This window comes from Eretmochelys imbricata, chromosome 8, assembly GCF_965152235.1.
Source record: "Eretmochelys imbricata isolate rEreImb1 chromosome 8, rEreImb1.hap1, whole genome shotgun sequence".
NCBI classification, from domain to species: domain Eukaryota; kingdom Metazoa; phylum Chordata; order Testudines; family Cheloniidae; genus Eretmochelys; species Eretmochelys imbricata.
The window spans coordinates 75,481,359-75,508,980 of NC_135579.1; the positions used below are offsets into that span (position 1 = coordinate 75,481,359).

A 27,622-nucleotide genomic window follows, 5' to 3' on the forward strand; every position below is an offset into this window, starting at 1 on the left:
TGGGCCCTCTGTTAGGACACCAGGAAGGACCCCTCGAGCGCCACCGCACCATGCACCACACGCAGTACTTGAATCTGCACCTGTTGGCGGAAGGACAGGATACGGTGGAGGGTGGGATCCTTGCAGCCCAGCGGGAAAGGGCTGATGACAGAGATGGGTTTCCCCAGGGTGGAGAGGGCAGGCAACAGGGCAGTGTTAGGGAGGAAGGGCGGGACGGAGGTCAACACCACCTTGACGCCCAGGTCCTTTAGGGGTTCTAAGAGAACGAACATGCCCCCCGCCGCCAGGCCCTTCTCCACCGCCTCCTGCGTGGCAGCCTCCGATGCCAGGAAGAACACGACCTTCCCATACATCTTGGAGGCCGCCATGACAGCTGTGGACACCACCACCTTTGGACCCCACCACCCACGGACCCCACCACCCACACCAATGCCCACACATATGTTTCGACGTGCGGTGAGGTGGGCACCAGGAGGCATCGGACACCATGCCTCCTGGTCAGCGAGGAGAAGGGACCCTGGCCGCCAGGGATGGTACCGGAGGCGGTGGTTGGGACGGGCAGCGTGGTGGCATGTGGGGGGATGGCAGCCACCTGGGCGTATGCTCTGGGGACCTGGGAAGGAGTGCCCCCAGAGCTGGTGGAGGGAACGGCAGGGGAAAGAGGGGCCATGGCAGGTGGTGGGCTATGGTGGGAAGGGCAGACCCACCCATGGGAGGTTTCATTTTCCAGGCGGGGCCTTTGCCCTTCTTGTTCCCCTGGCCCTTTTTTGCTCATGGAAGGGGGGGCCATGGCAGCGGCAGAGTCTGGACCATTGGTGGCCTAGAGGTTGGATGCAGGGGCAGGCAGGGGTGGTGGTAAACCACGGGATCAGCAGGGGCAGGAGAAGGGGCAGGGGTAGGGACAGGAGCAGGGGTAGGAGTAAAGGTAGGGCCAGGAGCAGGAACAGGGGTCTCATCCATGGTGACAAGAGGCAGGAGGAGGCCCTAATATGGGGGAGGGATGATGGGCAGCCGCTCCTCCCTGCTAGGCAACACGCAGGGGAGGAGGGTCCAATAGGAGAGGCAGAGAGTTGGGGGGGAGGGAGGAGTAGGGGTCAACCACTCCTCCCTTTTAGGCTGTAGGCAGGGTGGGGGGGCGGGGAAGGGGAAAAGCAACCACTCCTCCCTGCTACATGACACACAGGGGAGGATGGTCCAGCAGGCAGGGCAGAGAACTGTACAGCATAAGCTAATTGAAATTTGCCCTCTCCCGCAATGTGGAGAGAGATATGCACAGCTTTTTGCCCCCATTCTCCCCCAACCCCCCCCCCATTATGAATTGCACAAACTGGGTTTAAAACAAAAACAAGTTTATTAAGTACAAGAAGTAGATTTTAAGTGATTATAAGGGATAGCCAACAGATCTGTCAGATTACCTTAGTAAATAAAAACCTCAAACTGATCTTAACACACTAGATAGGTAGGATATAAATTAGCAAATTCTTACTCTGAGTGATAAACAGGCTGGCAGACTCTTAAGGCACAAGCTGCCTTGGCTTTCCTAGGTTTCAATACACAGGCTAAATATCCTTCTAGCCTGGGACCATCACTTCCCACAGTTCAGTCCTTGCCCCTCAGATCTTTCCAGGTGTGTGGTTGCAGGGAGAGAGAGGTCCCCCATGATGTAATTGTCCCCCTTTTATATCTTCTTCCCACTTGCTGGAAAGCTTTTTTGCTGTGACCTGGGTCAAACAGTTCCCATTGTGTAGTGCTATCTCTGAGAGGTTTCTATTGCACACAGTTCCTGGGGTAATCCTTGTGCTTGTGTGCATTTCCTCAATAAGCCGTTAACATTGTTTAGTCTTTTTATTGTTGTACCCGAAAGGCTGTTTGTGGGTGCTTTCAACCTCACAACATGTTTCAGTGATACATACATACCCAAACTTCCTAACTTCATATACAACTGTAACACACACAATCCAACAAGATGTTAATGTCTAGCAGATCAAGACTTTTAGAATGATACCTCACAAGACGTACTTTGTACAAAATATATCCTAGTTACACGAAAGTGGTGAATATTGAGGTGTCAGGGTGTCACGTCCTCTCTCAGTCTTCTCTTCTCCATGCTAAACAAACCCAATCTTTTCAATCTTGCCTCACAGGTCATGTTTTCAGGACCTTTAATCATTTCGTTGCTCTTCTCTGGACTTTGTCCAATTGGTCCACATCTTTCCTGAAATGTGGCACCCAGAACTGGACACAATTCTCCATCTGAGGCCTACTCAGTGCCGAGTAGAGGGGAAGAATTACTTCTTGTGTCTTGCTTACAGCACTCCTGCTAATACATCCCACAATGATGTTTGGTTTTTTTGCAACAGTGCTACACTGTTCACTCATATTTAGCTTGTGATCCACTATGACCCCCACATCCCTTTCTGGAGTACTCCTTCTTAGGCAGTAATTTCCTATTTTGTACATGTGCAACTGATTGTTCCTTCCTAAGTGGAGTACTTTGCATTTGTCCTGATAGAATTTCATCCTATTTACTTCAGACTATTTCTCCAGTTTGTCCAGATCATGTGTCACATACAGTATGAACCCTTGATACATTACACATACTTGCCTGCCATTCCTACTGACCCTTAGCCAAGGACAGTAACGGCGGATATGATGCATTCTCTGGCATCTTCCTGTCAGTTTACCTCCACCCAGGGTGAGGAAGAAATTATAACTCCAAGGCTGGTAGTCTAAGACAGTCACAGGAAAAACAAACCAGTATCAACATAAGGCATTAATAAGCAGCAGAACTTTAAATATATATAACTTAAGAAACAAATTATATTATAAATCATTTGGGAAAAAACTGAGTACTAATAAGTTCAAAAGAAATTCCCATCCCATAGATAATCTTAAATAGCAAAGAATGTAAAGTGTATATGTGGGGGAGAGCTCTTAAATGACACTCAGAATTCCAACAAAGTTAATTCCAACTGAGAGTCACTCATGGGATTCATGAGAATCTTTCATATAGTCTCAGTAGTTAGGGTATTCAAAAATCTTAGTTTCCTCTGATCCAAAAAAAAAAAAAGAAAAAAGAGAAAGAAAGCTAGTTCTAAAATAGGCTGGCATTACACATTGTTGTTCCTTGGTCAGACTTTAAAAGCTCACAAAAGAAATTACAGGCTATCTAATGTATTACTCAAAGAGAGTCCCAAAACCACACAGTTTGCCATTGATTAGTAATTAAATTAACACAGTTAATAAATTATATGGAGTGATAGTTCTCAGGAAGAAGCAGTTTCGGAAACAATGTATACTAAATAGATATATATTATATGAGTCTTACCTACTCCTAAAAACATAGGCCAAAACTTTCAAAACTAGCTGCTCCCAAATCCATATTTAGGAACTTTAAAAAAGTGGCTTTAATTTAAGATGTTGAGCACTTGCAGCTCCTACTGATTTAAGTGAGATTTGTTGGTGTATTCTGAATATAAGGCCATACTTATTTTGGGGCCTAAATAGGGATGTAGGAGTCTAACTTTTGGTACACATGAGATGACTGGGGAAAATAATCACTTAAAAAAATGTAACTACATGACTCAACTTTCACCTCTGTGCCTTCTTCCATGAGGCTCTCTACACCTGCATCCCTGACCCAGACTGCCATGCTCTTGTCCCTCCTTAATCTTATTTCTGATAAGATCCCTATAAACTCATGCCCTAACATACAAAACAGACCAGAATAAGGAGAAACGAGAAATTTCAGGGATGGGGGAAGGAGGGTAGGAAATCAAAAGATCAAAAGCAAAAAAGAAAAACCTCAAACCATGGAACTAACCAAACATGCTCAATTTTAGTCACTTTCACTTTTGTTGTATCCCCTTCCTCTTCTTTTGTCTATTATATTGTAAACTCTCTCTAGGGAACTTGTCTTTATACTTGTCAGCAAAGAAGCTGTCACACCTTCAATGCAATATGAAAATAAGTAAGAAATAATGCCATAATAATATTAAAAGACAATTATATATATGAAAATATTTTAGCCTGAGATATTTACAACTCATGCAAATAATTCAGTTCATATTATGGGCTTCAATTTGCAAGGACACACACATCTTTCAGGTTTAAGACAATATTTAGTAACTTTTGCAAACATGAAACATAACTGTACTCATATGAGTAGTCCCATTGAACTCATGTATTCTTGTACATTTTTGCAGGATTGAATTCTACATTATTTACTATATAGGCTTGAATTGGAAAGGTCATGTATATAATATATTATGGATATTTATTTATTTATATAGCACTTTATGGGCAAGTATGAAGACAAGGTCCCTCTTCTGAAGACACTACAATTTATTGACTTCAATAGGTTTTGGATTAGGCTTTAAACAGACAATTTATAGGATGGGAATGGAATCAACCAAATAAAAGTGATTGAGCAGTGACACTTTTCTCCTTCTTGATCTTTTATTGTTGTTGGTTTTTTTTGTGGGTGTTATTTTCCTCTCCTGCACATAACCTCTCTTCCTTTCCTACCTCTTCTGGCCTATTTTGTATGAACTTGTTAGAATGGCAGTTCATAAACATCTTATAAGAAGTATATTTTAAGGAGAGGAAGGGGCATGGCAGATTTAGGAAGACTTATGATGCAGAAGGTACAGGGATCAAATTGGGATGACACAGAGTTATTTGTTTTGTTTTTTTTTCACCTGAAGTCTTCAACATCAGATAATTTAAATAGCATATACTATTGTGTTCAAACTTCATGGCGAGTTGAGGACTCTGCACGGGATTGGGCCCTATACCACTAAGGTTTCAAATCTTACATTCCATTGCTTCATTGGAAATTTGAGGTGTGCAAGGATTGCAGGATCATAACTTTAGGACAGAATGCAGATTTTTCTTACTATTTTGTATTAATGAGTTATTGGGTACATATCTTTTTTGGTATGGCTTCAGTTTTTTTGGTTAAAAATCATATAAAGATCCCAGACCTGTCATCCCTATTCCAGTAGGAGTCTTAAGCAGAATATGTGAAATAAATTAATTATTTTCCCTTTAGCATCCATTTTCCCTGCATCTCGTGTTCATTGTTTTGGAATTTCATGACTGGGTTATTTCCCTCTTCGTTGGACTTTCTCTAGTTACTCTAAAACTTCTTTAGAGGGTCTGGGACTTTGTTGCTATATCCAATTCCAGGGTCACTGACCACTTATATCTTCCACTGATTTAATGTAAAACAGTGCTTTTAAATTCACATACAGTGCATAGTCTTGGCCTCTCTGACTTTCATGACTTTCTCACCCCATACCTCTGGGTCAGTCTTTTTATTCTAGGTCTGAGAACTTGCTAGCCATTCTATGTATGGGGAATAGTCTTTTTCATACTATGCTGCTCATTTATGGAATTCTATGCCTTTCAGGATTAGGATGTCCAAGTCACCGTGAGAATGTAAATCCAGATTTAAGACATTTTTGTTGAACTAATTTTTCTTTGATTTGTTCCAGTGCCTGAATTACTTTTTGACATTTATATGAAGGGTGCAATATAAATGCAAGACATCATTAAACTGTCTGCCCATATATTTTTATAGTAATTTTTTCGTTTAAAGTATGCCTTTTTACTTTTACCTTTGACAATAGATTAACACGAGCATATGTTCATTTGCATATGTTCATCAGCAAAAGGTGAATTTGATGGCAGCACAAGCTACAGTATATATAAGGTCCTTCTATTCCCTAGGGTCCCATTCTAGAGCCATTCTGTGAAGCTCTGGAATAGGCTTCCAAAGGAGGCTGTGGAATCACCGTCACTGAAGATTTTTAAGAACTGGTTGTACCCGTCAGGCATGGTCTACATTTACTTTGTCCTGCCTCATCACAGGGGGCTGGACTTGATGATTTGTTGAGGTCCCTGCCAGCCCTTTCTTTTTTAAGATTCTGTGATTCTAATAGAACTGTGAAGTCAGTGAAAGGTCTGCGTTCACAGAAGCTGCAGAATCTAGCTAGCCGATAATTATTTTTATAGGGTACAGTTTCTGAGGACTACTTAATTCCTATATAAATTGTATGTCAAACTCAATATATTATATTGTTTTAAATCACCAATTTTAATTATGATTTAAATCTGAAAGCAGGAAACCGTGATTTAAATCAGTGATTTTAATTGTGATTTGCATTTGTACTTTATAGCTATTTTCCTAAAGAAAGGTTCATTCTTATTGATTGGTAACCATTAAAACATGTTGATTTTCAACTAAATATAGCCTTTAGACTAAATGTGATGCTGATTTTTGCTAACTAGGAAGATATACTGCATTTATACACATTTATTTAAAGAGGTATCTAACATAACTTACAGTTATTCAGGTTTCAGAGTAACAGCCGTGTTAGTCTGTATTCGCAAAAAGAAAAGGAGTACTTGTGGCACCTTAGAGACTAACCAATTTATTTTAGTATGAGCTTTCGTGAGCTACAGCTCACTTCATCAGATACATACCGTGGAAACTGCAGCAGACTTTATATATACACAGAGAATATGAAACAATATTCTCTGTGTATATATAAAGTCTGCTGCAGTTTCCACGGTATGTATCTGATGAAGTGAGCTGTAGCTCACGAAAGCTCATGCTAAAATAAATTGGTTAGTCTCTAAGGTGCCACAAGTACTCCTTTTCTTTTTACAGTTATTCAGTTTCTTAATTTTTTTCATTTTTTATTATGTTAGAAAATGGTGAATGATGCATTTGCTAAATGATTAATTTTTTTTACTTGTGTCAAGTTCTATTAGGATGGAAATTCAAATTCAATTAAAAATGCACAAAACCAAAATTTTTTAAATTAAATGACACTATCTTATGGGCTGGATACAGAAAAAAAAAGTTAATATCCAAACATGTTTTAGATTTAAAACTAACACTTATTAACTTTATTAAATAAAGGAAGTATTGTCTGCAGCTACTGAATTGAACTGATTTCTGGTTACTACGTCCTTCAAGATGTTAGAACTAGTCAATCTCATTCTCTCACACCTCGTTTTTATTCATAGAATGGATGAGAAAACAAACTTTCCTGTTTTTTCAACTCCCAATTGGTTTCTTTACTTTGAATGAACTTGTCATTAAAGTGAACTAGTTGAATAAACTGAAACGAAAAAAATATTTTTTATGCACCTGCCGAAGAGGCTACTACTGTCGAAAGCTGGTTTAGTGCTTCAGTAAATTCTGGTTACACGTGTGCTTAGCCAGTGACTCTACCATTTCAGTAGTCTGACTTTCTTTAAAATTTGACAGCAAATATGTACTGCTTAATGCTATTTGTGTATTTAATTTAAATTATTTTTGTATATTATAATAAGGTTAGACCTTAACATAGCTTGTCAATTCCAATTTAATTTTAATAGGTTTTATTTTAAAAAAACCCCGTATTTAATTGAAATTAAAAAAATCAGATGTTTTTTAAATAAAAAAACCCAAAACATCAATTTTGATCCACCTGACCTAGGTTACATAGAGCTTGATCCTTCAAGGAGTTGAGCACTCTGGCCCTGATCTAGTAAATCACTAAAGCGTGTGCTCAATTTTAAATGTGACATTACTGACTTCCAGTTGACGTTGGAGGCATTGCTCATGGGCTTAAGTGCTTTGCTGGACTGGTGCTAGCAGACTCAGCACCTTGTGGGGCAGAGATCTTATACAGGGCCAACAGCATTTTACCAACAAGCCTGAAATAAAAGGACTTGATATCTGCTTCCACAATGGTGTAAATCTGCAATAACTCAGTTTAAATTGATGGTTTTAAACTGGTGCAAAACTAGTGTGAGATTAGAATCAGGTGCAAGTTCTCTTCCCCAAAGCATTCACATCCTAAATCCTTTTAAAATAGCAGACGGTTCTACTATACAAAACCTCTGGAAGATCACACTTGAAGTATTGTGCCTGTAGTACTTGGTATCAAATTTTAAAACTAATGTTCACTTCCTGCCACAGTTTGGGAATTCCTTGTCCCTCAGCACACCTTCCAGGTCCCTTGCTCTAGTAAGTTCTCCTGCTCAGGTCTCCTGGAAGCTCTAGAAATGACCTCATATGAGCCCTGGTAACTCTTTAGCAGGCTTCGAGTCCTTAGCTAATTAGCTACTAACCAGCCACCTCAGTATTTGACTATTTCCAAGTGGGTCTGAGTTGGCTAGTTCTCCCTTTATAGGGGCCTGTTACAAGTAAGCCTGTCCATGACTCCCCTTACAGGGCTATCCTCCAGGGCCAGATTTAGGGGCAGGCGATCCGGGTACCACCTGGGGTGCCAGGCTTGCGGGGGCACTGTGCTCAAGGTGCTCTTTTTGTTGTTAGTGACAAAAAGGAAAATAGAATGTTTGAAGTAAAATGTTTCAGGTATTCCATATGTGGATTCATTTTTCACTAACCTCCTAGAATGTTCTGGACCTTTGTAGAATCTCATGGAACCTTTCAGACTTTCTGAGAACTACATTTTCTTTGAACCCCTTAGAATGTTGTCAGCCATGCCCTTGCGGGTATATAAGGGGCAGAGTGTCACCAGCCAGTCAGTGAGATACAAGAATGAAGTGAAGTGACAGCCCAGCTGCGATATTGTGAACCTTGTTTTATTGTGTAATTGTGAAAGTGTACTTGTGTTTTAAGACTTGAAGAGTATAACTAGCGACTAATAAAGGACCTATTTAATGAGACACCAGCGATATCTATATGCAACAATATACATTAAATACTCTTACTTCTTTTGCCACGTTTAACATGTAATGTTTGATGACTTTCTAAGATTGCGGAACATAGATTTTTGCTGTTTTATCACTTGAAAATGCCTTGGCCAGTCTTTGGGTCTCTCTGATGTTGCTATGCTTCAGTTCATGAGGGCAAAGGCGAGAAAAGCAACCTTTTGAATGAAAGGATTAGGGTTAAAATTCTAAGGCGGTCACCTATGGTAACACTATTGAATACTGGTCCATCCAGTGTTGGTACACAGTTCAATTTCTTGATGTTAGTATATTTCAGTTATTTTTAAAATTAAAAAGTTTTTATAAGCTTAGAGGAAACAGTTTTTTTATTTGCTTACATATGGCATGAATAAATACAGATTTACAGCTCCTTGCATGCAAATTTATCGCCTTAGATGGCAAGGCTAAATTGTGCATCCAAGTCATAAAATGGGCTATAAATGCAATAAAAATAAAGTATTCAAAAGTTTAACCAATGAAGGGAGGGGGGGCGCGCAGAATATGCTCTTCACCTGGGGTGCCATTTGATCTAGGGCTGGCCAGCCCCAATGACAAGCACCTTCTAAGGGCTGCTCTATACCTTATAGAATTGGGCTTGAAGGGTCTAATTCTGTCTCAGTTGAAATCAATGGGAATATTATCATTAACTTCAAAGGGAACAAGGGCATGTTCTGACCCGATCCTGCAATGATTTATATACGTTTCACATACCTCACTGGTCCATTGATTTCAATGGAACCCTCACATTGGTAGTTTTAAACACATGTATAAATCTTTGCAGAATTGGGGCCTACATTAAGATTTAAAATAAAACAAAATACATTCCTTTTTCTCTAGCTTGATTTCATATCTAACCAATATTATTCAATTTGAATATGTGGGTATAAAGTAGACACAGAATAAATTTCTAAAATAGCAAAGTTTGCATTTCAGAGTTGCAGTATATTACTTTTCCTCTTTATTCAGGGACTTTCCCCACCCATACCTCTCTGTTACACACAAAGAGTCTGCAACCTGGATGTAGCCTGAAACTGATAAGATAGGGGCATGTCATGTTCTAACATGTAAAACTTTCCAAACACTTACAAAATTAATCACAAAAAGAGTCTAGGTGGGTTGAGACTGCCATGGAACAGCCCCAACTTTTGCTTTGTTTGTTTCTGCGGGTTTTATAAGATTACTTACTGAATTGTTTAATCTAAAGTGAGTATTCATGACTGCAGCTGTAGATTCACTTGGTAAAGTACCACTGAAATACAGAGTAATTTCAGAGAATAAAGATTTTGGGCCTACTTCCAGGAGGTGCTCAGCAATGAAAGTGAGTGTCTGGTATCTCACAAGCAGGCCCGGAATGGTTTGTGCTGCAGGAAGTAGTGAGTTAGTATTTTAAGAGACATAGTAAAATCGGGGGAGGGGGCAAGGAACAGCTAAAAGACAAAGTATTGGTGGTAGTAGCAAAGTATTTTAATTGCAAATTGAAACATGTAGGCTGATAAATTGTATCCAACCAATCATTACAGTTCTCTGAAGGAGTCATAGGAACATAGGATTTGCAATACAGGGTCAGACTACTTATCTCCATTGAAATCAAGGTGCTTAGTGTGCTGCACAAACAGTTACAACAATTACAGTAGTGAAATAGATTCAATGGATAAACCTTGCTAAAAGCATCCTAAAATGTCACTCACCTCTCAGTAGCTTAGTTTCGCCATAGGTACTTGAAGATGATGATGTTTACTTACTGGGGTGTTGTCAGGAATCTGGCTCAGTTTTATTCTCCCTGATGTTAATGGGAGTTTTGTCAATGATTTCAGGGGGAGGAGGAGCAGGCCTTTAATTTGTTAAAATTTGTGGAGTGCTATATGTGATAAGTATGGTGGTTATTTTTAAAGGGGAAGTTGGGGAATGGACATTAGAGCAACATAAAGCAGCCTTTACAGACCCAAAAATCTGCCTCAGTAATTAATTCTCATAATAATTAATTGTCAGAGAGATTATTATTAGCAAACCCATTTTACAGTTTGGTAAAATGAGGCAGAAAGGATTCATCTATTATGAACCCTTACCTAAAGGTGGCTGAAATTTTTTTGACAGAACAGTTTTTCATTAAAAAAATGCAGTTGTCAACAATCAAAATGTTTTGCAGGAACATATTAATTTTAAAAAATGATAGCAAAATGTCAAAGCAAATAATTTAAACTTCTTTGTTTTGATAACATCCAAATATTTAGTTTCAAAATAAGGTTTTCAATAATGTTTTGTTTCAACTACTGTTTTCATAGATTAGATTTTTATATATTAAAATATTAATTATAATATATGTACACATAGTTAATATATATAATATTTTAATGTAGTAAAAGTTTGTGAATTTAATTGAAACCATAGTCAAGACAAAACATTTCAATTTTATTGAAATATGTTTTTACCTTAACAAAATGAAACATTTTGATTTTTAAAAATAAAACTATTTGATATTATCTAAACAAAACATCTAGATGGTCGCAAATCAAATTTCTTTTTTTTTTTTTTTGGTTTTGTTTTGCAGGAAGTTTCAAAATTTTGGCTTTTCATTCCAACTGGGAACAATTCTTTCCCAAAGTGTCAGAATTCTCCACAGAATGGAAATACTTGTTCCCAACCAACTCTGCCCTTAACTTCTGCTGAGTTACAACAGGGATGAATTAGGCCCACAGAGGTTACGTCACTTACTGCAGGTCACGCAGTGAGTTCTTGACAGAGCCAAGAGTCGTGCCTTCCAGTCCAATGCAGTTACAGTTAGCTCACTCCACTTCTCACTAGCATTCTCTTCTACTGTTCTGCATAATTAAAAGACCTGATTCATTCTATTAATATGAGTCAGTTTGAAGGTTATTATAAGCAGGAGGGAGACTTCCACCTATAAAACAAGGAACTTGGCACAGACTCGCTCATCTAACTTCTCGAACACAATAGCAACCAACCATCTCCTTTTCAAATTATTTTCCTTCTTCTAGGAATTACCACGGTTATGTTTTCCCTCCAGAGTTATAATGTACATGAAATTTAAATGTCCTGTTAAATGTTTACGTACAGTATTAGCATAGAAAACAATTATTCATCCTGTTTATTACAACAATAATCTTCTGGCAGATCAGTCAATACAGTTCATAGAGAACTTAGTTACCTAACATGGATCTAAAAGTGCCATTGGGACATCCCAGCCAATCACTTTGTGACTGTATAATTCCTATATCATCCTAAATTGCTCCATGATACTTTGGGATCTGGGTTATTACAGTGGATTAGGATAAGGTGCATATGTCAGAGAAGGTTTTGTCAGTAAAATTCAGGGTTATACAGCCCAAAATTAGCCAGCTGCAACAGGATACAACGGCAAAACTGAGTTTTTTCAGTATTAGGATGTGTTGGAGTCAATTTGTGTGTGCATCTGTAATAGCAGAAGCAATACTTGCGTGTGTGTCTGTATATAATAGTAGAAGCAACACTTGATGTGTCTTCTGAGGGTACTCTTTGGCAGAATCCATCAGATACAGATGCTGAATCTGAATTTTTTTTTGGTAACACTGTTGCACTGTAGGGTCCAGATTTATAAGATGCAGCAAGAGTGGCAATATTCTCTATTTAGGCAGTAGAATTTGGGAGATTACAACCAAAAACTGTCTAGATCCAGGAAGATCCACTGACAGGATCTGGATCCAGCTACAGCAATATGACTAGATTTTTTTTTTAATGTCAAAGGAGTGCCTCCATCTACACTTATCCATTATTAACAGGCAGAATTAGGAAGATGGGGGGGGAGGCACGGGCTAGATCGGGCAATCTTTTGCCCAGATCTTGAAAAGACAAAGTTAAAATATCGCAAACTTGTCCTGGAAAAACTGAGCTGGAATGTTGCATAACGTGCCTAGGGTTTAAACCAAAGTAAAACGTACAAGACAAACTGCGGGCAGTGTGTCTCGCTGCTTGGAGGACGAGTCCCTCCCTTCAACACGCTGTGCATGTCCCCGCCTGAGGAAATCTCCCGGCCCCGCTCGCCGCTGCTGCGAGGAAACAACCCGCCCCGGGAACAGGGGGGAAAAGGCGAAGGAGCGCGCGAGGCTCATCTCTCAACTGGCGGAGGGAGGGCGGCGAGGCGCGAGCGGGCCGGAGGGAGGAGGAGTCTCCGCGGGCCGAGGCTCCGCGCGCCCATCACAGCGCAGTCCCCGCCCCTCACCCAGTAGCAGGGCCGCTGGGCGCTGATTGACGCGGCCAGGAGTCAGGCCCCGCCCCGGTGCGTGTTGCTCCGACTTGCTGGGAGTCGCAGCCCGATGGGGTGAATCGCAGGTTTCTGGCGGAGCGGGTGGGCGCTTCTCTCCTCCTCGGGGCGACCAGGGCGTTCGCAGGCAGCTCGGAGCGGCTCTCGCCGCGGCCTGTTCCGCCCGGGGCAGCTGGCTGCGGATGGCGTAGCCGGGCTGCACCCCTGGAGCGCAGGGAAAGTTATCGCCCGTTTCCTCTGAAGTGGCTCCCGGGGGGCGTCCCGGGCTGACAGAGCCGCTGAGAGGTAGGTCTGGGAAAGCCGCTGCCCCAGCAGCAGCCGGGGCTGGGGGGGGGGGGAGAGCAGGGGGTCCCCGGGAGGGGAGGCGGGGGGAGTGAAGAGTTTGCAGGCTGCTGGGGATGCTTGTTCGGCAGCCTCCCCGCTGCGTCTGTTCGCAGCGTTGGGGCTGCCCGGCGCTTTCCCTGACTCTGCGGCTGCCTGGGAGCAGCTGACATCACGCCCACGAGCAGGGCTTCGGGGGCGCCCCCGCTTTGACCGGGGTGTGTTTACTTGCGGCAACCCACGTTCGGAGTGGGCGAGCGGTTTCCCTAGGGGGGGCTTGTCGGTGGTGAGCCCGGCGCTTAGAGCGGCTCGCCCTCGGGATGCCCGGCTCGGCATCTTCCTAAGGGAAGAGGAAGTAACGCGGCGTGTAGTCCCGATGAGAGCTCACCGCAAGTGCGTTCAGCCTCTCTCCCCTGTGTCCGTCTCCTCGGGGTTTGGGGGTCTCTGCGCTTCAGCTGCGGGGTGTCAGAACCTTGGCGAGAGCTGAGTCACGGGGCCACAGTCTCCCCCCGTTACACCCGTGTCACGCTCGCTTGCCCCAAAGCATAACTCGCCTTCGTTGGAGGGCATGGGAATCGTTAACGGCAGAATTCTGTGCTCTGACATTTAAATTGGCCCGCTGACATTTTCTGTGGGGGCTGTGAACTCACTGTAGTTCCAGCATATTGTCTTCTGTTACATTCTTTGCTATTGTGCAAACGGTCCTACTATTATTATTGGAATGATTTGTTGACCATGACTGTTTTTTGATTCTTGGCAGGTTTAGATTTTAATAAACAAAAACATTCTTTTAAACAGTAGGGACTGAATTCTCACTTACACTTGTGCATCCTATCGATTTTTAATTGGATGGCACCACTATAACAGAGCAAATTAGGGGCCTAGACACTTATTTAGCACAAACTTGGGTCTTGTAGTTTGGTAGCAAAGATTTTTATTAGTTTTAGTATTATCTGGGATTTGTTTACACTTCTGTGAGTAACTGAGTGAGTTTGGGAAAGGATTTAACATAGGTAAAAAGAGGATGATAATGTCCACCACCTGGATGGGATGTTTGATCAATTCATTAATGTTTGTAAAGAATCAAAAACCCTGTAGATGCGGGAATGTTAGATGTGCAAAGCATTGTACTTGAATAAATACTGGAACTATGAGGCAGGCAGTTTTCCTAATAAAGACTACAAGGGTTTTAATGCAGATTCTTTTGTTTTTCAGACCCGTATGTTAAAGAAAGCTACAGAAGTTTGTAGTCAATTAGTAACTATATATAAAGACATCAAGTCAAATTCACTATTGATATAAACCGGCACTTAAATCATGCCAACAGAGAATTTGGCTTATGAACTTTCTAGTATAGTATTGCAGTGTATGATTTCACAATGTTTAGTGTATTTGGAAGATCGAACAAATCCCAGTAGTATGTCATTTTAGTAGAATTTCATTGATATACTACAGAAAAAGAAAGCTTTTGGTTGTTGACACCTGGGATTTACTGCTGCATATTTTGCAGTGGAAGTACTGCAATTCAGTAACTCCAGATTTGTAAGTATTTACTACTTCTGTAAATAACAATAATCAAAGTACTGCAATGTATGCAATTAAAGGAGAGTTAAATGTAAGTAAAAAATTATTGGACCTTTCACAATTTCAGCTTCACATATAGTTGCAAAGTTATGTCACTTGAAATTGAGCAGCACTGAGGGAGGTTGTGGTTGTTCTCAAAATAGCAAAAAGCCTGACTAAGTTGTTAAATAGAAGGGGTGTTTCAAGCATATGTTGAGGCATATATGTTTGCGCAGTGCCTTTTCCCCCGCTTTCTGTCCTTGTGTTTACTTTCTAGGGTAAACTCCATTATGTTGATCAAAATGACAACATTTCTCAATGACATTAGTTCTATAAATTATTATTATTAATTCATTTTAACTTTTCTGTGCGTCATTTTCTTCTCCAATAGGTGTCAGTCAGTATAATTTAGCTTTACTAGGAAACCTTTTTAAAGGATTCCTGTTTCTTGCGTGCAGATAGTCATTGTAATCTGTGTGATAAAATGAAAATACTTTGATTTTTCCCCCCCTTCTACTCAGAAATAAATAATCCTGTCAGCTCTGTTTGAATATATTATTTACCTTTGTGGCTGAGGTGTGCATGTGCGGGCAAGCTGGCTGAAACTCAAACTAGATAAGATCTCGAAAATGCTAACTGACTGTGTAAATAGACAATTGGCTCCCTTGATTGAGGAAGTGTGCCCACTTTTGTTACTAATGTCCACAGCCTCAGACTAAGATGAGTTGGAAGTCTCGGATAGTGACAATGCTCAGGATTGCTTTTATGAAACACACACCTCTTAGAAGTTGAACTACCCAGTAACTGCAACTAGTGCAAAATATATATACTCATTTCTTTAGTAGCACTTCTGCAAAAAGTACCTTACCTACTGAATTCCAGGTACTGATTGGTTTTAACTAGAGCTGTATAGAAAATGTATAAAAATATACTCAAAAATATATTCTCAGCAAGAACTTTCATGAAAGTTTTCATGGAAAAATGTATTCTTTAGAACAACTTTTATTTAACCTATAAAGTGGTAGATGGTTTGGATCCTGGCTACTGGAGAGATTAGCCCTGTTTCTGGAAGATACTGCAGCTTTTGAAATCAGCTGAGGTGTATGAACTAAAAACTCCTCGGTTTAATCAGGAGGGGGTTGGAGGCATATTGTTTACTTCAATGAAGGGTCCTCAGCGCAAGGGTCTGGACTTGATGACCTCTTGAGGTCCCTTCCAGCACTACACTTTTATAATTTCAGTTCTGGAACTTGCTTCCCTCGGTTGTTTGCTCAAACCCAAATTTGCTAAACTTGAGGTCACACTTCAGAGTTTCTTTTGTCTCAGGCTTTTTCTGTAAAAGTGGGGTTTAATGGGTGATGGGAGAGTCCTAGTTGGGAGCCGGGTTCATGTTGGGCACTTGTGCTAATGCATGTATTTGATTATTTAGCTTTTGGACATATATCCAGAACTTCAGATAGATTATGTGAATAAAAATGTATTTGAAATGATCATGCCTTTTTCTTTTAACAAACACAACTTCAGCATTATAAGAACATAAGGGCTCCTATAGTGGGTTAGACCATGGTCCATCTTTCCTAGTATCTTGTCTCTGACAGTGGCCTGTACGAGAGCTTTAGGGGAGGGTACAGAACAGGGCAATTTGGAGTGATCCACTTCTAGTAGTCAGAAGTGGGGGGTCACCCCGAGCATGGGGTTGTGACCCTGATCATCTTGGCTAATAGCCATTGATGGACCTATCCTTCATTAATGGACCTATCCTTCATTAACTTATCCTGTTCTTTTTTGAACCCAGTTATACTTTTGGCCATCATAACATCCCCATGGTTATAAGTTTCACAAGGTGGTTCTGCATTGTACTTTTTCCACACTTGCTCTTGTTTGTATTGAACCTGCTGCTGCTTAATTTCATCAAGTGACCCCTAGCTTTGGTATTGTGTGAAAGGGTAAATAACACTTCTCTCTTCACTTTTTGCCACACCACTCATGGTTTTATAGACTTCTATCATATTTCCTGCATCCCCAACCTCCCTTAGTCATCTATTTTCTAAGATAGACAGGCCTAATCTTATTTTTCCCTTTTCCATTTCCTTGTCATGCCAAAACATCCTTTAAACATCAGTATTATCAAGTGATACCCAGCTCTGAGGAATAGTATTTGTAAGTTAAGTGCAAAGCCAGCAGGGGGAACACCAAACACTGTATTCATGTAGGCTCTTCTAACTAATTGCAATTAGTTAAATTTGGGGGTTGTACTTTTAATAGTGTTTCTTCAAAAGTGAACTGTAGTCCACAAGTAATAACATACTTTTACAATGTTAGTGCTAAAGTTGTCAGGATTTCCATTCTGTCACCAGGGAACTGTAGCTCCCTCAAAACCATTCCTACTGTTTAAGATTGCCATAAGATTTTTTGCTACAGAAGGGAATATTTTTAGGTATGGAAGTTCACCCTTTCATGCTTAAGGGAATTGTTAATGTCCTTGACCCATTGTTTGCTTATTTTATCAAAGGTCAAACACAAATGATTTTCCATTTTTGTCTGTACTGATCTTCTTGTTGTCTCTTCTGTGCGGTACTTACTTAAAAAAAAAACAAAAACATTGTTTTTGATGGTCATATGTATGCAACACTAAGCCCATACTGTTTATCAGTAGGGTGAGTGAAACTTGGTGCAGCCAACTGGCAAAGACTTGGAAAAAACTGAAATCAACTAGAGCTTTTAAAAATATTTTTTCTAGCACTTTATAATGTTTTATTTGATAATTTGGTTGCCAAATAAATATTTAGTTTAAATTAATTATCTAAGTGCATACAATTTATCCAGAGTGGTAAAAAAAAAAAAATTCTGTGGGCTGCAGATTAGAAATAGCTTTTTAGTGCATTTTGATATTGACCTTTAATTCTAAAAGATGTATGTATACAATAAATACGGGATTATTTCTTCCATAGCACTAATATGTATGGGGATTAATAAATGTACATGAGCATTTAACAACTTTAGTAGTATATTTATAGCTAAGCATACCTTAATCCACTAAGAAGTAGTAAAGTGGAAATTGCTTTTATTCCATAACCGTGGAAAGCCATCACACAGTAGTGGTGATCGTCCAGTAGAGCAGCACTCTGATGTCAGCAGTTAGTTCTGTTCATAGCCAAACTGAAATAAATGAACACAACTCTGGAAGTCCTTTGGGGGATGGACATTGGAGTAGTTTCTTGGTCTATTTCCATCCCAGAATTTCTTGTTTGCTTATTTCACAGGAGTGAAAATTTCTTAAAACATCATTTGTTGTTGTAAGCAGGGTCCTTATGTTTTGCTGTATGCAAAGTCTCTGATTTGTAAAGCTCAGCAAAGCAGACTCTTATAGTCCTGAGATAGAAGCTTTTTAAATTGGTAAGTTGTGTGCTAGTTTATGACAGTATTTATAATTAAATAAGTGTTTGTTTTTCTTGAGGAAACTGAGATATAGCACTATTGTTTCACATGTGCATGGTGTGACTGGTAATTAAAAAATATTCATTGAGAATTTTTTCACTGCAATAAAAGTAAGTGTCTAACTTAAGTAATACAGGTGACCCAAGTTAGTTTTTATGTTTATTGTAACAATATATCACAAGATCGGGAGAAAATTCAACTGAGAGGGGACTCTCCTTTTAAAAGGGTGCCTCTGTGACCTTGAAAAAGACTGGTTTAGATTCCAGGAGAATGGCTTATCTAAAGGTCATGAGCTGAAGCTGGTTAAATTTAGGACTAACATACATAGATTGTTTTTCTGTGGGAAAAGGTAGTGGGGACTGCAGGCTGTGAAGTAATTTTTATGATGAGGAGGAAAAGATGGAAATTCATTTAAAGCTTATGCTATATCTTCTGCATGCTATGCAGTTCCCATTGAAATCAGTGGGGTGTTTGTGTGCATCAGGGGCAATAAAAACTTCTGTAATGTCCAACAGTCTTACCACATACCATGTATTTGTAAAAAAAGCAGGGTTTTCTTGTCAGGAGCCAGGTAGGTAGACTAGGAGACTAAGGTCTTATCTACACTTGAAAGATGTTGTAGGTTAACCTGAGTTACTTTGCGATAAGATGCCTTACATCCATGTGCCAGAGTTCTTGTTGCGAATCTTCTGGTGTCTTACCCTGTGATAAGAAACCCACTTGGGAAGCAGGTTTACTATTTGAGGTTTCCTAAACTGTGAGATGAGTTTACCAGCAACAGAGAGGTCTGGCTGCATCCCCATCCTGAAACAACTGTTCTGCATCTGGCAATCCTCTCCCTGGTATCCTACACTGCTTTGCTGGCTACCTGGATTGGCCTATCTATTTTACCTGTGTGCTCTCTATTTCTCATGGGTCATCTTGACAAGATATAATTTCTCTGTTAAAGTGTTGGCCACAGCCAGAAGAGGCACTATGTGACTACAACTTATGGCAAATTCACACATATCAAGTAAAAAAACTGATTATCCAGCAGCCATGCCCTGTGCTTGTCATGGTCCTGTCATAAGACTATTAGGGACATAATAAAGTCTCTGGAAGAGCTCTGCAGCTACTATGATTAGCTGGACCATATTTTTGACAGAGATGCCACCACTGAACCACAGCATATTATAGACTCCATTGAGGATACCCTGGCAGATGCAGATCCAGAGGGATTTATCCTAAAATTCAGGATCTCATCGGCCCACTGAACCCCAACTCAGACAATGCTAGAGACCCAAAAGACCTCCTCTCAAAAAACACAAGCAGAGGACCAACCTGAATCTTAGGTGGACATCCAGCTTGGGGAGGAGACCTCTTCCAGTAAGTATTATGTGCTGTATTACAATACAACTGTACTGGGAGATTTAAACAACTTAGATACCGTCAGGATGCCACCATGTTGGGCTATCCTCCCTCCACCTCTTCAGCTTTTAATCTCCAACATGCCCAGTGTTCAAAATGGGGGCTGTGCCATAGCTTTTAAAAACTCTTTACTGTTATTTCTCTGAAATGTGCAAACCCAACCACCACTCAGTGTTACCAGGTCCCACCTCCACAGTACTTGCCATGGTGCTTATTGCTCCATCTTTCTCCTGTCAGCAGCCCGCCCTTCTGTTCAAGAGGGCACCATCATGTGGGTAAAAATGAGAGATTGAAAGGAAGGCACACTTCTTGTAGCAGCAGATACAGGAAAGAAAAAGCACTACAAATGCTTTTCTGACTCACAGTTTTATTAATGCCTTCCTTCAGCTTTGAGCAAACTTCAGTTCTTTTGAGGTAAATCATCCAACTCATGTTACACAGACATTTCAAAAAGGAAAGGGATTTTAAGGCATTCAAGTATACCCCTCTTTGGGCTACTATGGAATTTGTTTTTATTTTGTGGTTCATTTTATGCTGATCCTTGGGTGTTAGAGAATGATAGTGCTCTGTTTTGGCATGCTAGCTGCACAGCGGTGCAGCTTTCTCAGTATTGCTCGTATACCTTGCATTTCCTTTCCACTTCTGCACAAGCTCTCAGAGCACCATCCTGGCAAGTAATAGTATAGCACGTTGTCCTGGTTTGCGCATTGCTTTTTTTTAACAAAATCCTTTTCTGCCTTTTGGGAACATGCCACAGGGTAACATCCTTCAAGATAGGCTACCAAGGTGCTCATCCAGTTAGTAGCCTGCATCTGCTGCTCTCCCTCACCCTTCCCAAACTCAATCCCCAGCCTGCAGAGGTACATATGCAACTAATGGCCTCTCCCTGCTGGCCCGTCTTCCTCTCTGCCCTGCCACTGGCAGCCTGCATAGGTGCACATGCAAGTAGTAAACTTCCTTCTAGGTGACCCAACCCATCCTCCAACCACACCTCATCCCCACAGGCCCAGCAGTCCTACACAAACAGGGAAGAATGTCTGTCTGAAAACATCTTACCATCTCTAAGCTCACTGAAGTCTGGGGAGAGTCTTTGGGAAAGGGATTCCAAAATCAGGAAAAAGCAACATTTTATCACTGTTGGCATAGAGTACAATTTGGACAATAACTCACTTTCCCCTCTTTCCCTACATAGCACCTAACACGTTGGCATGACCATGTATAGGGGTACTATCAGTGAGTGAATATCTGACCAATCTACATATGAAGAGAGAGAACAAGGGTTGACATGTTTACCAACCTCAGTGTGTGAACAGAGGAGTGGAGGGAAGGTTTCCCTAAGCATGATAGAAGAGAAAAAGGGCAGGGCACTGGCTAGTACTTCGAAGGCACAGTTGCTGAGGATCATGGAGAGGCAAACAACCTTAATGGAGAACATAGTGACATTATACTGAAGGACACCACCCCAACCTACCCGTGTTCTGCAGCCCTCTCCCTCTGAACTCTGTATACCAGGATACACCCTTCACTTCAACTTCAAGGAACATTTTCTCAAAATTCCGTGCCACCAGATGACATGGAGAACTGTGCATACTGGGAGAACCCCCTTCACTGTCTTATTCACAGGACTCAGGTCCTTCTACCACCGTTCCACGCCCCAAGATGCAAAGAACATTTCTGACCCAACCCCCAAAACATACACAAATCTGTGACCACAAAAGCACTAATTTGAATGCATGCTGAACTTTTTATTTTTTTAATCTTTTGCACTGGGTTTAACTTTGTATTCTTATGTATGTTCAATAACATCTTTTATTAAATAATGTTCAACTTGGTGTGGTTACTTAATTATTGAAAATGGCATGGCCTTGTTTGAAAATTTCATGAGAGCCTTGCACAATAAGTAAAATACCCACTTGTGCTATAATAGACACCCCTGAAGGATGATAACCTTCTCACATGAAGCTTGTTAAAATCCTTGTACCATTCCATTAAGCTTAACACCTGTGTATGGTAAAAATCACGATAAATGCCATATACAAAAGTACATACGTTCACAAGTTTGCCTAAGCCTCAGGAGCATAATGCATCCCTGACTCTGTCCCTGATCAGTTGCAGCATTTCACATAGGCCGCCTCTCTGGCTGTTCAAAATGTTCAGCAAGCCTTCCCACCTTGTCCTCCCATCTTCTGGAAAGACTCTCCCATTCCTCCGACATACGTTGTGCAAACACAGCCAGCAGCTATCACATGAGGCAGATATTGATCATCAGGCACCTTCATCTATCTTTCCATCTTCAAATGAACGCTCCACTGCCATTCTGCAGCTGCCCAGGGTATAGTTAAATGAGTCCTTTCAGCTATTCAAGTGCCCAGTTTCATAAGCAAGGGAAGCAGAGTTGACTGGAGGAATGTCAACATCATCCGTGTCCACAGATAATAGGAGCAGAAGCTCCATTTCTCATTACAGAAAACAGCCCAGAATTTCTAAAGATCATGGTATCATGGACCTTTTCAGCCCAGCCCACATATTATTGATGAATCTGCCACAGTGATCAACCAGACCAGGAGCATCGTGGAGGAACAGCTGTTTCTGTTGATGAAGCCTGAGGCCTGCTCGGGAGATGGTTGGGTAAAGAATGGGCACATGAGTCCTTTTAATGGTTGTAGTACAATTTGGGAACCCCAGCTGTGCAAGTCCATCAATAGCTTTGCATGCATTGCCTAGCCATATTATCTGGGGGAACAGCACTTTCTTGATAGCAGGCCACAACTCCATTACAACTGCCCTAATGGCTGATCTACCAGCACCAAACTGGTTAGATACTCACTGGTAGAAATTAGGGGGTTGTGAGCTTCCAGATAACAATGGCCACGTGCATATCTACACTGAGGGGAACTCTCATGTAGTTGTTCCACAGTTGCAGCTCCAGGGTGAGCTCTGCATAGGGTTTCTAAGAAGGTGGCCTTTGTCATCCTGAAGTTCAGCCACCATTCCTGGTCATGCCAGTCTGTATCACTATCATGTCCCACCAGTCAGTGCTTGTTGGCTGAGCCCATAAGCAGTGATCTGCACTGTGAATTGAGAGAAATCCAAGAATGCGCAGAGTCTACTGGCAGATCATTGCACTATGGGCGGTCTGCCTAGAATGCCGAGTGCTTATTTTGAAACAATTCAGGGCCAAGGTAGAAGTACTGATCCCAAAAGGAGATAGTTTAACTGGGGATAACAATGCATTGTGGATGCACTGCTCACACAACAACTTATCTGTGTTAAGTGATTCAGAACAAAACCCACAACAACTTTCTAATGTAGACACGCTCTGAATGTTTTAATCTTCCTTAAATTTACAGAAGCATTGGGGTTATACTAGGGATAAATTTGGTCCAGTGTACTTGAGAATGATGGTAGTATGGTATTAACAATAGTCTTAAAATACTTTGTATTTTAGTTATGACAGGTTAGTCAAATTTTGTTATGATTTACAAAATTGCTATTCTGAGTTCTTGGGAAGGCTTCTCTTTGGTATGACTGCTACAGTTGTTCACATGAAAAGGCCAAATTATCTTCCCCATATGCAGCTTGTACTGTGTGCTAAGGAAGTCTCCAGAGGTCAGTAGGGATCAGTTCCTCTTAAGGGTTCTGAGCAGTAGTGGAGCCACAGTTGGTATAACTTGTTCTTTTCCCCTACCACCTTCTTGAATAGGGAGATATACACAGCATATCCCAATAGTCATAGATCCAGTGGCCTTGGTTCACCCACCAAAAGTTCACTAGGGTGCAAAGGTCCCCTGCTGAGCTAGGCTCCATGTGTTATAAGATTTGCATACCATTTGTGTAGGCTCACGGACTTCTTGCAGTCTTCCTACCCCACTCCCTCCAATCCTTGCAGTCATAACTAATTACATGCTGTTTGGAGCTTTTTTTCAGCCCTTATGGATAAATGAGGGTTTTTTTTTTTCTTTTAAATGTTCATTAGGCGATTGAAAGTCTTCCCTTTTCCTAAAAAACCCCAAGTGTTTTCACAAGTTGTAGCTGAATTGAAATATATGTATTGTAAATTCAGAGTGGCATGTGCAGGTGATGCACAGAAATTTGTGTGCCAAATCCTTTTGCACACTGTTTTGGAACATGCCTTTATTTTCCTATATTAATTTTTTAAGAACAAATATCTCACTTCAACTTAAATGTGCTTTTCTGCATAATAAATAGATTACAATGATTATCTGGTAGACAATTTGTGGGAGGATAGATGACGCCTACTCAAAGGGAAGCACCTTTTGACTCATTGTTTTACCAATGTTGCACTATAAGGTCTTCCCCACATATGTGGGAGAAGTTTCCTAACTCATAAATGTGCTTCTGAAGATTTAGAGACTGATTACTGACTGATGAATATCTTAATGGGATTTTTGCTTAGCAGCTTTAGGAGATAAACTGTTATGCTTTCTTTCTAAAGTATGTATTGTAGTGAGTAAAATTCAGTAAATGCTGCTCCAGAGTGAAACTTTTGTCTCTTATTGCTCTTATAAACATTTTAATGCATCTTTTTGCCATTTTTTACATAACTGTTTCCTATTATTTTAACCCATTTATCACTTTTAACTTCCTATTGCAAATGACCATGGGGAAGTTTGTTTGTAGAAACTTTGCCCACTTTTTCCCCTTCAGGGGATTCTTTGTGTGCAAACTTGCAAACAATCATTATTTTACTTCCTTAAGGGATCATGGCTCCTACCCCAGATTTAAATCTGCCAAAGATTAATGCAGTTTGTTTTATGATAGGGAGTTCTCCCATTAGGACTTGTTTTAGATAATCTTTTGCTATGTATGAAAAAAATAATTGCATCAGTGATTTGTAAGAGAGTGCCTTCGATGAGATCTCTTACCTAGACAAGACCTGGGTGGAGGTAAGGTTCCATCCTGCTGTGACTCTGTTGCTATGACTGGCCATAAGAAGATGATGCCTTATCCAGGGTTACAGCAAGGGTTTTTGAGAGATTATCATTTTGGCTTAGGTGTGCAGTTAGGGACTGAGCCAAATAAAACCAAGATTAATGGTATTTGCGTGAGGTAGTTGGCAAGCGTATTTGTAGTGAGTAAGATAATCTAATGCCAGGAAACTTATTCTGTTTCCAATTAGAAACCATAAAAATAAGGTGATTAGGCCAAAGAAACATAACTTTTGAAGGGGAAGGGTTGTATAGACCTATTCCTTAGAGCCTGCTAATCTTTTCTGATGGTCTCTAGGTCTGTCCTGCAGATCTCTGTGCTGTAGTTACTGTGGGTTTTTTGTTTTCTTTAAAAAGAAAAGGAGTACTTGTGGCACCTTAGAGACTAACCAATTTATTTGAGCATAAGCTTTCGTGAGCTACAGCTCACTTCATCGGATGCATACTGCATGAAGTGAGCTGTAGCTCACGAAAGCTTATGCTCAAATAAATTGGTTAGTCTCTAAGGTGCCACAAGTACTCCTTTTCTTTTTACGAATACAGACTAACACGGCTGTTACTCTGAAACTTGTTTTTCTTAGGCACTTTTGAAAATTTTATCCTAAATTTGGAGCCTAAGTCCCATTTTCAGAAATGATTTAGGCTCCTATTGACTTGCAATGGAATTTGGCCTCCTGGCCGCCCACTGACTTTCAATGAGACTTAAGTTATTTTTGAAAATGGGACTTAGGCTCTTAAGTCACTTTGATACTTTTGAAAATGTTACCCTCAGTCTTATATATGCCATCAGATGTTTTTGCTGAGAAGACTTTCCCCTTCCACCTGGGAGAGCCCCTTATGCCTGAATCCTATCAGGAGCTACCTCCATGTCCTCCCTGATTCTCTTATAGAGACATCTCAAGTGCTTGTTCCATGTGCATTGTCCCTTAGTTCCTGTAACAAAGAAACCCTGCCCTGACCCTAGAAAGAGCTGCCCCCCAGCTCGCTCTTTAGGAAAAATCTCTATAACCTACAAGAAGATGGTTTCTCTTCTGTCTTCTTCCAGTCTATTCTTTTGCATTCAGGACCTATCCTGCAGTGGTGGTTCAGACACCACAGTGTCTGGTTTAATGATTTTGCTTTTCTGATGTAAACTCACAACAATTAAAGTGAGTTGACAGCAAATCCTGTGTAGGCTGAAGGGAAACTTGAGTGTAGATTTAGACTGAGAATGGCTGTCTCTGATCCTAGCCAGACCTTTGTGCCAAATGTGTGCAATATTCATGCTGTGGTGCAAGTCTGATTTGCTGCTATCAGGGCCTTGCAAGCAAAAAGGGTGAAATTGTCTTTTCTTTCAGGGACCGATTGTGCATGTTTTGTAGCTTCCTGTAATTTGACAGAACACATTGTAAAACATTAGTGTACAAATAAACAAACAAAATGTTAAAACAAAAGCAATCTGAAATGGAGGGGGCACAGTTTCTAAGTGGCATAAAGCCTCTTCCCTTGGTCCTGTTCCAGTTCCCATAGCCTTTAACTGTGACTTATTGAAATGTCCCATTACAAGCACAGCAGCATATGAACTGCTAGGCATCAGAATAACTTTTTCCCTGGGCTTTTGATATGTCAGGATATTTAGTTTTATTACTCTCCTTATTCCCTGGAAATGAAACTGCTTTGGTGTTTATAAAGCAGAATCAGTCTCCTTAATAGTTTATGAATAAGTTACTGTTTAAGTTCTGCACGGTTTTAGATGTAGACATGAAAACGATTGATGTGCATTTTGAATCCCACAGTAATATTTGCTAATATAGTTAGTCTGCCTTCTAGCCTGTATGTATGCAAATCATACAGTATTAAGAGAATAAGTGTCATCAAGTTTTAAAAAAAGACATATCTTGAAAAATGGATGTTAATAGGATTGGGGTTATAATATTTCTTTTTGAAAAACCATGTTTCACTTCGTGTATTGAATGCTTGTATAACTGAATCTAGCATCTAAATTGGGCTTGGGCATATTTGATTACAAATCATTGGCTTTTTATTTGTGCAGTGGAATGCACATTTTTATTGTACAGAGAACCAATGGGAATGTGGTTAAATAAGTAAAATGGCTGCCATGTTTAAAACAAACAAAAGATGAAGAAGCTTTGGCTTTGAAGGGTTTTCTTGGATGCCCTAGAAACGTGGGTTTGCATTGCTATGGCAAAGCAACACAGGGACAAATCCTGCTTGCTTCTCCTGAGTAGTTCCCATTGAAGTCCATGATTAAGGTGAGTAGTATTTGGCTCACATTGGTAACCAAAGTGTTTATGAGCTGTTGCAGCATGATGGGGGAGTACTGTGGTGTGGTATTTTACCTTTTGAGGGTTACAACCTCTGGCTGTGAGCATGGAAGGGAGACAGCATGAAATAGAGCCTGTTGTGACAAGGAAAAGAGGAAGTGGAAGCTATTCTTCAGCCAGTGAAGGAAAGGTCTCCATGGGGAAGATGATAGAGTGGAGATGGATTTAAAGCAAAGTCAGGACATATATACAAAGGGGAGGATATAATTAAACAGATGGTGACATTTGGAGAAAGGGTTTGGAGGAACAGAAATAAAAGGTAAAATTAGAGCATTAAGGACCTGGTTGAACAATGAGTATGTCCAGCTCCCATGCAATGCAAGTCCAAAATAGGAAACAGAAGCCCCCCAGAATTTTTCTGTGGCCTTATGCAGACATACTTATTACTGTGCTGGGCCTTAGAGAAAAAGGAGTAGTAGGGAGAAGTAGCTTAAAGAATTAGAAGAAGAAGAAAAGGAGATAGGAGTAAAGATGCTAATGGGAATACGATGCAATAGTCATTTAGCTAAAAATACAGAAGTAGACCAAGTAAAAGTGTGCTTGGGTATTCAATATGCAGAGCTTGGCAGTCTCTGTCAGTGAGAACAGGAAGCCGCCTATGAGAAAGACATCTTTAAGTAAAGACA

The 27,622-nt window shown here is 40.6% G+C and overlaps 1 protein-coding gene across 3 annotated transcripts in view; it reads left to right on the plus strand.

Annotated features, from left to right (window-relative positions):
• Positions 1-13,089: 13,089 nt before the first annotated feature.
• Positions 13,090-27,622, plus strand: part of TGFBR3 (transforming growth factor beta receptor 3) — a 179,660-nt gene continuing 165,127 nt past the window's right edge. For all 3 annotated transcript variants that reach the window (XM_077824946.1, XM_077824948.1, XM_077824947.1), the window contains exon 1: positions 13,090-13,279. The gene's annotated coding sequence lies outside the window, so the exon portion shown is untranslated. The remainder of the gene's footprint in view (positions 13,280-27,622) is intronic.